At 41.3% G+C, this 12,689-nt stretch overlaps 1 protein-coding gene across 1 annotated transcript in view; it reads left to right on the plus strand.

Annotated features, from left to right (window-relative positions):
* Positions 1-12,689, plus strand: part of LOC310882590 (uncharacterized protein) — a 343,849-nt gene that overhangs the window by 77,112 nt on the left and 254,048 nt on the right. Inside the window, exons 6-7 of the mRNA XM_083801528.1 lie at positions 6,518-6,644; positions 10,140-10,231. The gene's annotated coding sequence lies outside the window, so the exon portion shown is untranslated. The remainder of the gene's footprint in view (positions 1-6,517; positions 6,645-10,139; positions 10,232-12,689) is intronic.

The raw sequence follows: 12,689 nt of genomic DNA on the forward strand, positions 1-12,689 counted from the left end.
GACGTAACATTGCTGCAGGGCAAATGCATGTGTGGTTCCTTCAGATTATAGTTCTGTCCCTTTAACTGTTGAGGGCAAAACGTATTGTTTTCACTGGTTTGTGAATACCAAACCCAGTGCCTATGACTTCTATTAGTAGTGGAAGCTATGTTCTTTTTGGAGAAAGTTATCTGCTAATGCAGTCTCTCTGCAAATAAGCTTTCTGGCAGAATGCTTTTATTTATCTCAGCCTCTTCCCATGCTGAGCTTCAAGCATCTCTCGTGCGGGAAGGGTCCTTAAATTTTATTACAGCTTCTCAGACGTTCTGGTAGTGGGATGGGACACAATCTCTCTGTAACATGGCTTCTTTCTTTCTGAGAGTTGCTGTTTTTTTTTTTTCTAAGACTGGCCTTCCAAGCCCTCTGATTCTGAAATGCAACTTCCCTTGTTTGCTTTGACAGTTGGCCTGCACATTCCACTGTTTTTCACTGGCAGGTGATGATTTTAAATGGCTTGTCCTTGGCCTTTGAGTCTATGACCATTTGGTGATGTGGGCTTGAATTGCTTCTGAGTGATAAAGGGCTTCAGCCCATGTCTCCTAACTCGTGGGTAACCCTTCTGAGTATAGACTGTTACACAAAAGCGTGCTGTTGTCATGAGCGCCTCCTCCCCATGCCATGTTTTCAGAGCTGTAGTTGACTGTTTGTGCTAACCCCAGTGTTACCGGTACCTGTTGAAGAACACTCAAGGAGCAGTTGCTGTGTAGGGCTGCTTCTGGTGCTGTGGGCCAGCAGTGCCTGGCAGCGGGTCCTGAACTATTTGTGTACGGTGAGTAAGTAGCAAAATGCAAGTGCATAGATGGAAGTTGCATGGCCTGCTTTTTCGGCTAGATGCCTACATTCTAGTGCGAGTGAAAGTAAGTAAAGACTCTCCAACTTTTCTTTCTTTCTTGGATAACCAGTCCATTAGATTAGGAGAAAAAGAAATGATGTGATAGGCCCTAATTTTAGTGAGGCTTTTGACAGTGTATCTTATTAACAAAGTAGGAAAAAGTGGTCAAGATTAAGAGACCAAAAAATAGATAAGTATTTGGGGCGGTGGAGGGGTTGCAGACGTTTTATTAATGGTTAAAAAAGGTGTGATGTCAGACTTGGAGGGCATATCAAAGGGATGGTTTTGTAGCTGACTGTCCTGGGCTCACATATGGTCAACATTGTTACTAGTATCTTGGACTGTGCACCAAAAAGATGAAGTACGAGATTTGCAAATAAGAGTGAGCTGGGAAGGGCTGCAGATGTTCTTTAGCATGATGCTGGAATTCAAAACTTTCTGATAAGTAGAAGAGATATTTAGAACGAAGAGGCTGAATTTCAGGAAAGCCAAATTCAAAGTGTCATGCTGAGACCTGGCAAGTCAATGGGAGGGGAGAAAAGGATGTGGAATTTGTAAAAGTTCTGAGACTGAAAATGAGTCAAGTATGTTGGGTGGTAACAAAAAAGATGTACCTTCTGGTACATATTTTTAAGAGTACCATATGCAGAGCATAGGAGGTGGTTACCTTTGCTGTATGTAAGAAGTTGATAGAAAGAAAACGTGGATTTTATTCTCCGTGTCAGATAGAATAAGTCAAAAAGTACTTGGACTCAATTACTACAAAATTGCACATTGATTTATGTAATATATTAGGAAAAAATAAATGGTGAAAGTTACGACGCACTGAAAGATGTATCCAAGGTGGCTTAGAATTTCTTTCACTGTACATTTTTAGCAACAAATTAGATTGAAATCATCCAGGAATTGTGTTGAAATATTTATCCAACTTGTGCAAGGGGAAGAACTTGCTGACCTTTTGAGTCATCCTTTTCTATGATAATCTGTCTCAAAAAATCAATTCCTGCTATTTTGCCTACAAGAAATTCAACTTTTAAAATTCTCATATGCATAAAGCTGTTTTTATGACCTTTTTCATATTTTTTTGTTTACATGTTTTGTTTGATTTTTGTCTGATGCTTGTAGATGCATGTAGGCTTTAACACATGCACAAAGCTTGATGGAGAAAGATATTTTCATATATTGAAAATACTAAGATTTCTAGAACATTTCTTCTACTACTAGAACATCTACTTCGAAGAAAGAAAACTATTTTTGTCAAACGCATTCCATAAAATTTGGGAAAGGTCACTGTAAAATATTCATTTTGGTATGTCTGACATGTTTTGATACCTATCAGTAATAACACAGGGAGAGATTAATGTGGAATTAAGAGGGAGGAGGAAAATACAAATGTTATTTTTTAGAAGTCTGGGTTCATGTCACCAATTCTGAACAAATACGACAAAACCGCTAGTCAGTGCAACACTAATCATGTCTCGGACAGAAGACCTAAGTGTGAGAGCTGGGGTTTGAGCATGCAGTTGGCATGTAGCAGCACAGAAAACCACTTCAGGCCATGTTGCTCTTTGTGCCAGTGCCCAGGCTTTTTGATGTGGCTGCCACATGTGCACAGCCTTGCCAGGACCGAATTAGGCAAACATTTCGTTAGAGAGAAAATTGTCAACCACTACTTTTACATGATTCCAAGAACAAATCCTTCTCTCCACGCTACCCCCACTCCCAATACTGTTATTTGGTGGGAGCAGAGCTTTCTGGGTAGAAATCTGAATGTTTTCTTGATCATGTGAATAACTAGAACTGGCAAGACGCATTTGAAAGAATTTTCCACCTCGATGACAGCAGCAGTGATGGCGAGACTTGGACTTCTTGGGACCCCAGTGAGAGTTTTGGGTGCTCGGTTCCTGGAATGATAGGCAGGCTTCTTGGAGTCTTGATGATGTTGTCAGACCTCAGGTTAGCTGTAGAGATGGCAGCAGGAAGAGCAAATAGATCAGTTACTGACACTGTGTGAGTCATTGCTGGGTATCCATGTTAAATAGCACTTCCTCGCCCTTCTAGCAGGATACGTGACCTCATATGCCCACGGGAGACTATCTGTTGGATTTGTTCCATTTTGTGTAATTTTGAAATTCATGAAGTTCATTGGAAGGATTAATTATGTATAAGGCATGTGTCTGCATGTTCTTTTCATCTGTGAATGTTACCCTACATGCAGTTATTAGGGGCCTGATTGGACTGAACATTTTGACAAGAATTCAGTGACAAAAGGGGCCCATTAGTCTTTGAAGTCATGGGCCAAGGAAGAGGAATGCAAGTAACATCAGTAATGACCTCATTTAACTCATGACAGAATACAAGATAATCAGGAAAGGTCATTGTAGTGCCTGTGTAGTACTCCGTGTGCTGCACTGCTCATGTTTCAACCAGTCTGTATTACAGCTTTAGTGAATGCTGAAATCTTCTTACGTTCAAATATAAGAAGGGTGGACAGAACAAGACAATAAAAACTGGAAAGACCTTCCCCTCCTTCATATACCTACAAGTGAATTAGCAAACAGCTAGAAACAATAGAAGACTTTTTATCTACTGAGATTTTTTTCATGGAAAAATTAATCTTTAGCTAAAACAGCTATCTTAAAAAAAATATTGTAGAAAATAATGTCTTTTCATCACAGCTACAAAGCAAAAGTACCTCATTGTTTAGTCAAAGCTGAAAACCTGTGGGGACAAACACTATGTTCAAAATTGCCAGGGGAGAAATATCTATTTTACATTAATAGAACATTTCTGTGAACCTCTAATGCAATTACCCAGCTAGTTTTATGAGCAGCAGAGTATTCAGTGGACAACATGGAAATATATCTTTCTGCATAACAGCTACATTACAAGTAACTAGAATTTGGGGAAAGAAAAAGTAAAACAATGCAAACTCTATTATCTGTTTCATACTCTTTGCCCTCTTATGACCCAGATTTTGGAAGAGACTTATGTAAAAGTACAATAATGCCATAAAACAGAGAATCCTTCAAGTATTTTTGTCCTAGCGGGAGAGAGAATGACTGGAAATCTCTTGGAAGAAGCCTGCGCTCAGAAGAAGCAATGCTCCCTGCAGTCCTCAGAGATTTGGGTATTTTACAAAGGGCTTGGGGCAGCCTAAACTTTCTGTTACTGCTGTGGATCAGCTTTAACTGTGTTTGTGCACGGACAATGCAAGCAGTTTGCTTTAGGTGTTTGTAGCTTGTTTTCTCTCTTCTGTTTTGCTTCTTAGCTGTGTCTTTTCAACAGTCATTTGTTACGGTTTCACTTGAACTTTGCAGATATCTCCAGTCAGGGTGACTTGTCAACCAGATGTACAGACTGCTGTTTTCTCAGATTTTTGGAATGCTCTGCCATCAACACAAGAATGGATATTTCCTTTGTTGAGCCTTTGTTGGGAATTTTTTGGACACACAGTCCTCAAAGGCCTGATTTCTGCAAACAACTCGAGACCGTGCCATCAGCTTATTTCTCTCCCATACGGAACCGGCTTTCTGCCGGTGTTTTAAGCAGCAAGCCACCTGATGGCCAAGGCTGCGTGCACAATCCAGGAGGTGTGAACACATTTACAGACGACAGCGAATCTGCATCTGTGCAGAGCCGGGATTCATTGGAATTGAAACACCTCCACGTTGTGTCTCAGAACTACAAATACCCATTTAGGAAACAAGTAAGCCATCCCATTATACTCTGAGTGTGCTGTAGTTAAACCAGCCGAAGCACAAGATGATGGATATGATGTAAGGTCTTGTTTACGCTTCTGCACAGCAGACGAGGTTATTTGGAAATTTGCGTGCTTTTCTGATTTCTTCATGCTGTTGGGTATGATGTAAGTGCCAACAGCAGTAACCACGACGCGCTCCATGTTCTCCATTGATCTCCTCAACGCGGCGCAAGTTTCAGCACAGTGTTGACTAAACTTTGTGGATCCCTCTTTGGAGTGCATTGATCGCTGGGCAGAACACGGTATGGACTTCACAGGTGAATTCCTTCCCTTGGTACTTCCCAGTCAAGACTTTTTGAAAGGGACATTTTTCATCCCCACCCCTAAAATATTAAGCAATGCTACAAATTTTAATTCCACAGGTCTGCTTGAATCTCCAAACTGTTGACTCTGATTTCACAATAGCTGGACGTTTGAAAACATTCAAGTGTGTAGAAATACTGTTAACACTAATTTAAATGCCCCGCAGTCAGGCCTTGCAGTTGTTTTCTTGCAACACGTGTCTCATAGCGCTCGTTTTTTTACTGGAAGCAAAACAAGCGGGGTAGTGGAAAACATGTGACTCTGTCTGTTATTTACATCCCCTTCCACCCCCACCAGCCAACACAGTTTGAACATGAAAGTCACTGCAGAGCAGCAGCCTATAAATATTCAGAGAAATCCAAGCAGGGCAGAAACGTTGCAAAAACCTTGGACTAACAGTGCACAGGCCCAAAGAGTTCGGCCTAACCACTGCTGGCCGGGGACACAGGCTGAATTCAAACAAAGACTGATTGTAATTTTGTGGTTGGACATGAATGTTTTGCACAACTCTGATTGAGGCCACTTTGAAAACTGGGCCAGGGTTGTAAAATAACCTATTTACTGCAGTATGCATTGTATCTGAAAACACAGGGAAGCCTTGTAGATTCTAACTGGGCTTGGTAGGGACCTTATGGCTGAAAAAAACCTTTTCTGTCTGTGAGGAGCCGTGTGGGACTGTGCTTATTTTATTTGTTGCCTTTGATTAAGTGACGCAAAGTGGATTAAATGCAAAGCAAGGAATTGGGCATTTTTTTAGTTCTAATTCCAGTTTTCCCATTGATTTTTTTTTTCTGTGACCTCTGGCAAGTCACTTAACCCCTTGGCCCTTTGATTTCTTACCCAAAGAACCAGCGTAAGGCTGCTCTACTTAGAGAACTTGCTGTGACGACTAATGAATTAATGTTAATGAACTAATAATTGTAAAACCTAAATTGTACACAAACAGCCTTATGTTTGTGGTAAGTGATAGAGGAGGCTCATGAGTCTGTGCAGCACTGCCTGTGCATGACTAAGTCATCTTCCATTGATCTGCTTTGGAGCCTCAGTTGAATGCACGTTTGATCTTGGGGATTGAACTTGTGACCCGTGGCGCTGGCACTGGGATGACCTTTTGCCTGAGGCAGAATGCTGTGAACTGGAGTATGCAGGTGTGGAAGGATACACTTTGGCTCTTTCTGAGCTTTCTGCAATGGCATAAGTGCCTGGTGTCCATTGATTTTGGTGGAGCTCCCTCGGAGCCTCTCTATAAACTGCTTTACAAACCCATATATACAGCCAGGACCTGGGAAGTGGCACTATCAGACAGCCAGCTGCACCTGAAATGAGATGAAACCCTTGTTCTCCCGCCTGGTGCTACCGAAGGAAACTCAGGCATCTCAAGAACAGTCTCTGATCTAGCTAACGAAGAGAGAGAGCGAAGGCTTGCTCCTCACTCCTTGTGGGATGAAGGCATAAACCATCTCACTAAGCTCCTTCCAGTGAGTAAGTGGATTTGTGTGCCTACCTGAAGTTGTCGATTAATCTTTTCATTAGACATTTTTTTTTTATTACTTCCATTCTTTCTGTTATGTCTTGCGCAGCAGATCTCAGTACCTGCCTGCCCTGGAAACCAGAAAGGCCTGAGATTTGAACGAGCTGTTGTCTGTACAGATGGAGCCTCAGCTGAGGGACTGCTGCTCCTCTTCACCATGCTGAACCTCGCTGTTGGTAAGCTGAGCAATCCACCGCTGCCAGGCATTGCCATGTAGTAGTCTCCTTTAGCCCTTTTCCAGTTGTTTTGAGATACGACGGAGAACCTAATAAAAATCGCTGCTTCGGCAAGAAAAAGCAAGTCTGACTAAATCCCAGTGGCAAAGGCAAAAATGGTGGGGGGGAAGAGGCATGTCTTGCAGGTAATTTATTATAACAAATTTGCTTTGAGATGTAACTTTGGCTTCTTTCTCACCTGTTTAGGGCCTAAGTGCTACAAATCTGCTCTGCTTGATTTGCCTCCATATATTTATATGTCGTCTGTGTGACTTCCACACAGAACAAGCCATGATAGAAATCTTTCATTTAATTAAAATTGATTTTAAAATTCCCTTGATCAATAATGAGTTAAAATTCATCCCAGCAGTGATGGGAACAGCAAACCTTCTGAGAAAAGCTTTCAGGCCAGTGGTTTTGGCTCTAGAGACTGGGTCTTGCCTGAAATTATCCCTTTCTTGGCTCCAGTCTCCGTGGTGCTTGGCACGTTATGGTTTACCCTATAGCCCAGCTTGTCAGCCACCCATATGAAAAGCTGAGACATCCAGGCTAAAGGTCTCTTTCTTATTCTGCCTTTTTCAGCCCAGATGCTTTCAGCATCAAACTCCTTTATAATGTCTGTTGCCTTCAGGTTGGTACTGCCTACTAGGCTTCAAAGTAAAATGAGTATTTTGTGGAAAATGACCCGATATTTCTTCTTTGATTTCTACACCACAGTCTATCTCATCTTTTTGAAGTGATCATGCAGTTGGAAAAATGGGACAAGTTATTAGTAAAGCAATGTTTAACAGCTACATTTAAAATATTGCAAAAGGGTCATCCCTGCTGCATTTAAATTTTATTCCTAGGCAGAATAAAGACCTAAAGCAAATGTGTATAATATAAAATAACCCTGTTTGTGTAACCTTTCCTTACAGAAATTTTGAAGATTAATAAATATTGGCTTCAAATGACAGTAATAGTCTGTTTTTCATACTCCAGGGTGCTTCCTAATTAATTGTCTCAAGCCTTCACTGAGAGATACTTTACTAAAAGTGCTACGATCAAGCAAAATTAAGAGGCTGGAGTACTCATTTGGTTCTGCTACTCTCCTGAGAGCTGGTCCCATACCAGCGTATGAGCACTTTGTTCCTGATCTGGCAATGGGAACTGCTTGAGTTCCTTTGAAACCACATTGACTTGAAATAACAAATTAACCCCAGCGGTCTGATAGCAGGATTGGGGCTCTCATTAACTCCGGACTAGAAAAAATGCAGAAGGTAGCATCAGCAGGCTTATAAATAATAATAAAAAGTCAACTATGTAACTAATGTGTAAATAATAGCAATTTACATAAATGCACACCGAGTAAAACTGAGGTGCTGTAAAGAGTGCATTGAACAGGAATTACTGAATATTGGTCCAGGCAGATGCTACAGCATCAAACCGGAGGGAAAAGAAATGTCAGGTATACCAGTAAGGACTAGTGTGGTCTTTGATCTGGTGGGTATGCTACCATTTTATCCCCTAGTTAGGGGAAGGTGTTTTCTTGAATGGCCAATTCATTTTGTGTTGAAAATACTGTGAGATGATTTGCTATTCTTTGCTGTTTTGTAGAAGTATAGAATAACAAAAGATGCCATGATGATAAATCGTTTTGGGAAGCAGAGAAACAGGCACCCCCCTGAGTATTGGGGAATGCATGTAGAAAATAGTATAGTGTGATAATTGCTCAGTACAAGATAATGCTACAACATCGAAAGTATTGTGTAAAATTTTGGACACTGATATTGGGAGTCTTTCTGCTATTTGAAAGAAAATTTAGACATCATGTTAGTAGAAGTAAGAGTTTCTTAATAAAAAGGGATTTTTAACCCTAAGGTATTACCAATCTTAAGGAAAACAAACAAACAGTTTAATACCATGGGAAGGGTAATAAATACCTTGAGAAGGTCTTTAGCTTATATGTCTATCTAGAATCGGGCCTTGAACGATAAAAAATAACACTTATTGCAACCGCTGTAGCACGTCTATCAAAAGGTCTCCAAAGCACCCTGTTCATTACGCGAGTCGCAGTCACACAGCGTGCCGGTGACGCGGCTGGGGGTGATGGTGGTACCCGTGTGACACCCGAGGAACCTCAGCCTTACGGGTGTGAAGCCACTTGGTCAGTGCCTCACTGCAAGCTGACGACAGCACCGGGAGTAGACTGCTGGTCTCCCAGCTCCCACGCGCTCACCTCTAGACAACACTGCTCTGCATGAAAAATTCCTTTGGCTTTTTTATTTTCCTAATACCTATCCTATCATATTTTTACAGAGTCAGTAAAGTAGCCAAAACTTACTCATTTTATTTTATGATGAGAAACATTTTTCACAGCTCTGCTTGGTAATAGAATTAGATGCTAGATGCTTTTTCAATCAAGTGTGTTGTGATTAGGGACTTGTTTTATGCTTGCTGCAGCCCAGTTTCTCTGACCAGCTAGGATGCAGCGCAGAAAAATTTCACTCTGCTCCACAGGTGGGGTTCTAGGCCATTCTGCATTGTGCTACCCTGAATCTCAGGCACTGATTTTGTACTGCACGATGACTGGAACTCTTGCTTTCTAGTTCCCTTTTCTCCCTTTTGCCTTTCTTTCTGGTCCCCAACAAAACTGAAAAATTATTGCAGGTAATGTGTTCCGACTGTTGATTTCTTCTGCTCATCTTCTGGAATTATAGCAAGATCTTCTGAAACAATCAGTAGGATGAAATGCAAATGCCTTTTTCAAATTAGGTTATTTATATTGAAAATAAAATTCAGCAGCTGTCTGAACTTTGGTTTTCCTGGGAATGGTTCCTTCTGAGGGAGCGTGCTCTGATGGGACAGCATAAGCAGTAGTTTATTTCTTGTGGGAGGAAGGCAACTATTGTGAGAAGAATGGGAAAAAAATTACTGAGATTTTTTTGTCTTTCCACTGTTCCAATACAGTATTCCACAGTGGAATTTAAGGCTGTGAGATCCTTGCTAATAATGTAGTTCTAGTGACTCTGCAAAGAAATGTCAAAATGTTAATATAGTCATCAAGGGCTCCCGTGCTGCCTCAGCTATTTAAATCTCTTTCAGAAAGAGAGTTCTGATCACAAGAGCAGTTCCTTGCTTGGAGTTTAAATGTGCTTTATTTTCCGTGAAGGCATTTTGGAACCTCTACCTTCCTTCCTAAAGACGTAGTTGGGGGAACATTTGCCAACTTAAACAACCCCCCTTTTCCCTCCTCTCCCATGCACCTGCTATTTGTTTCTCTGCTGCTCCATACTTGTAATTGTGCCATTACATTTGTTGCTCATTGCCACAAGGGAACTAGGTGCACGAAGCCAAGATAATTTAAGGGAAATGGCAAACAGACAAATTTAATTGAATTTTAATTTTGGTCAGTATGCTAATACATATGTACTCAAAACAAAACAAAACAAAAGAAAACACCTTCATATATTTCAGGGTAAGGAATGGCCAGCGCATGGATTTCCAAATATTGGGAAGAGCAGGTCTTCTGAAGAGCCAGGTGGCACCTACCCATCATGCGGAGCTCAGTAAGTCCTTCTTCAGAGTACTCACTTGCTGTGAGTAGCCACCACTGCATTTTGGGGGAGAAATTTTAGACCTGTTTACTTGCTGTCGTAAGTTTATGACTGAATATAATTTTAAGCTTCCTAGGAAAGTTCATTTAAAAATACGGGTTTTGCTCTAATAAAAATAGCGCATGTATCATCTTAGCTATAGAGAAACTGTGGTTATTTCTTACGTTTAATTGTATTTTGATTGGAGATGAAAATGGACAGTGCTTCCCAGAAGAAAGCCTGACCCTGCACCAGACTAGCTTGAAGGTAATTTAGGGATTATAGTTTGTGTTTTCTAAAACAATTATCTGTTATGTGGAAAATTCAGTTTACAGAAAGTCCACAGAATCGTCCAGAGAGAGAGATTCCACTATTTCAATCATCAAACAGTTGGCTTACTTGAAAGACCTTGTTGTCTTTGTCTTGTGATTCCTGCCTCTGCCTTCTTACAGTGCCAAAGGCATGGCAAATCATTTGGTTTGGTGTTTCTGGAGTGTGTAGTGTGTCTGGTGTGCTGGGAAATGACTTGCAGAGCATACCTGCTTTGAAGGTAGAAAATATAGACAATGACTTAAGAAAGCTGAAGGAAAGGAAAAATTACAAAACAAGCTGCTGCTGCTCTTCTAGTGCATCCTTCGCAGTGGTATGACTGGGTCCTGGGACACACCTTGAGTTCTGCTACCCTCTGGAGTTCTCTTGTGGTTGCCTTTTGTCTCTTCCTCTCAGGACCCTTTTGACCATCTGTGGTTTGTGGAGAATATGAAAGCTCCTTCCTGTGTCCAAGATCAATAGCTTTAAAAAAGAGCACGAGAAGCCACTAATCATCTTTTCCACCAGGCATGATTAATTTTCTGAAGTGCTTCAGCTAGTTTGCTTTGAAGTCCCATTATTTATTTATTTTTAGCAAGTGTCCAGAAGTTGAAGGCCCACCCACGTGTCCTGCAGTAGGCTGGGGCTGGCGAGGACTCCTCCAGAGTCTGTGTTGTTTGAATGTGGGTGGGCCATGGCGCTTTTTGGAAAGCTCTCCCAGATCCTGGAAATAAGATTTCAAAAGCCAGTTGAGAGGTTTCCCAAAGCACCCTGGCTTCAGTGAAAAGTGGTGCTGCTTTCCTGTCTGAATCTTGGATGAAGAGAAGAAGGAAAAAATGTGTGTGTGTGTGGGGGGGGGACCAAACAGCCACTCTACAAACTTAAATGTGATTCACTTCTTCAGCTCTGCTCCAGCTGAATAAAAGACTGACTGAGAGAAGCTGTGTCCCCACAACCTCCTCTTTACGTGAGTAAATAAGACATTCCAGCAGTGCTGAGGCAGGGCCAGTGGAAAGATTATTTTTTTTTAAGTTACTAAGTCATCCACAAATCCACCTGGTCTCTCTTCCTGTTTCTGCTACGATCCATAGCAACACTGAGGGCTGCGATTCCTGCAGCGTTGCTTGCTCAAAGAGAAATTACACATAAAGCGCAGGAACGGTTCCCCTGGAGCCCTGAAGCTACACAAATTCAGCACTGTGTCCTTTGCAAGTACAAATAATGGTTGTATTGCAAAATGGGTGATGTGGTATTGGCTCACTCAGAGACGAACATGCCAGCGTATTGGAGTGGATACGTACATGAGCCTCAACACTGCTTCCAGTTGTACTTGGCCAGAGTTGTCTAATCCATCTTTGGCACTCAGAGATGTGCACTTGTACCCGAGCCATAGATGGCTGAACTGTAATTGATTTGTTGCTCAGCTTGCAGGTACAAATAAAGGCAACATACATGTGTTTTGTCCTTTGCACAGATACATTTCTAATCATAAGGCATTGAAAATGTGTTACATTGCAAGTACATATCAAATACACATCCTACTGCTCTAAGACTGTCACTGAATGCTAGTTAAGGAAGGCATCTATGATCTGTTGTTGGGAGATCCTTCTTCAAAAACAGGGCATGGCTGTCATTTATTTACATACTAGATTTACTTATTTTTTGTTCATGTACATCTCTTTCAGCACTGCAGAAATGCTGAGGCTCTTTCAGAAAATCTGCGTTCTTCGTTCTGTGGCATTAGTTAGAATGGATGTAAATTGTAATGAGGAAGCTTGAGCTGGCAAAGTTTCTTGCCCAAATGTATCAACTTATGAATTTCTGGGCATCTGTGCTCAATATGAAGCACCTGCTCTTGTAAGGTATGTTCTGTAAAGATTGGATGATGGCCCAATTGGAAAGGAAGAATTCCCACATTTGAGGAAAAAATACCTGTTGAAGGCACAGCAGCGAGTGAAGAAGTATGTGGCTCTGCAGAACAGCTGAGTAACAGGGCTGGGAAGAAGGCCTATATATACAGCAGGAAGGGAGAGATGTACACAAGAAATTAAAAAGTTGTGTAGTGATTACAGTAAACTGTTAATGTGCAAAACAGAAGAAAGTGGTTCCCTCTGTGTTTCTG

Source organism: Anser anser (genome assembly GCF_964211835.1).
Source record: "Anser anser genome assembly, chromosome: 16".
Lineage (NCBI taxonomy): Eukaryota > Metazoa > Chordata > Aves > Anseriformes > Anatidae > Anser > Anser anser.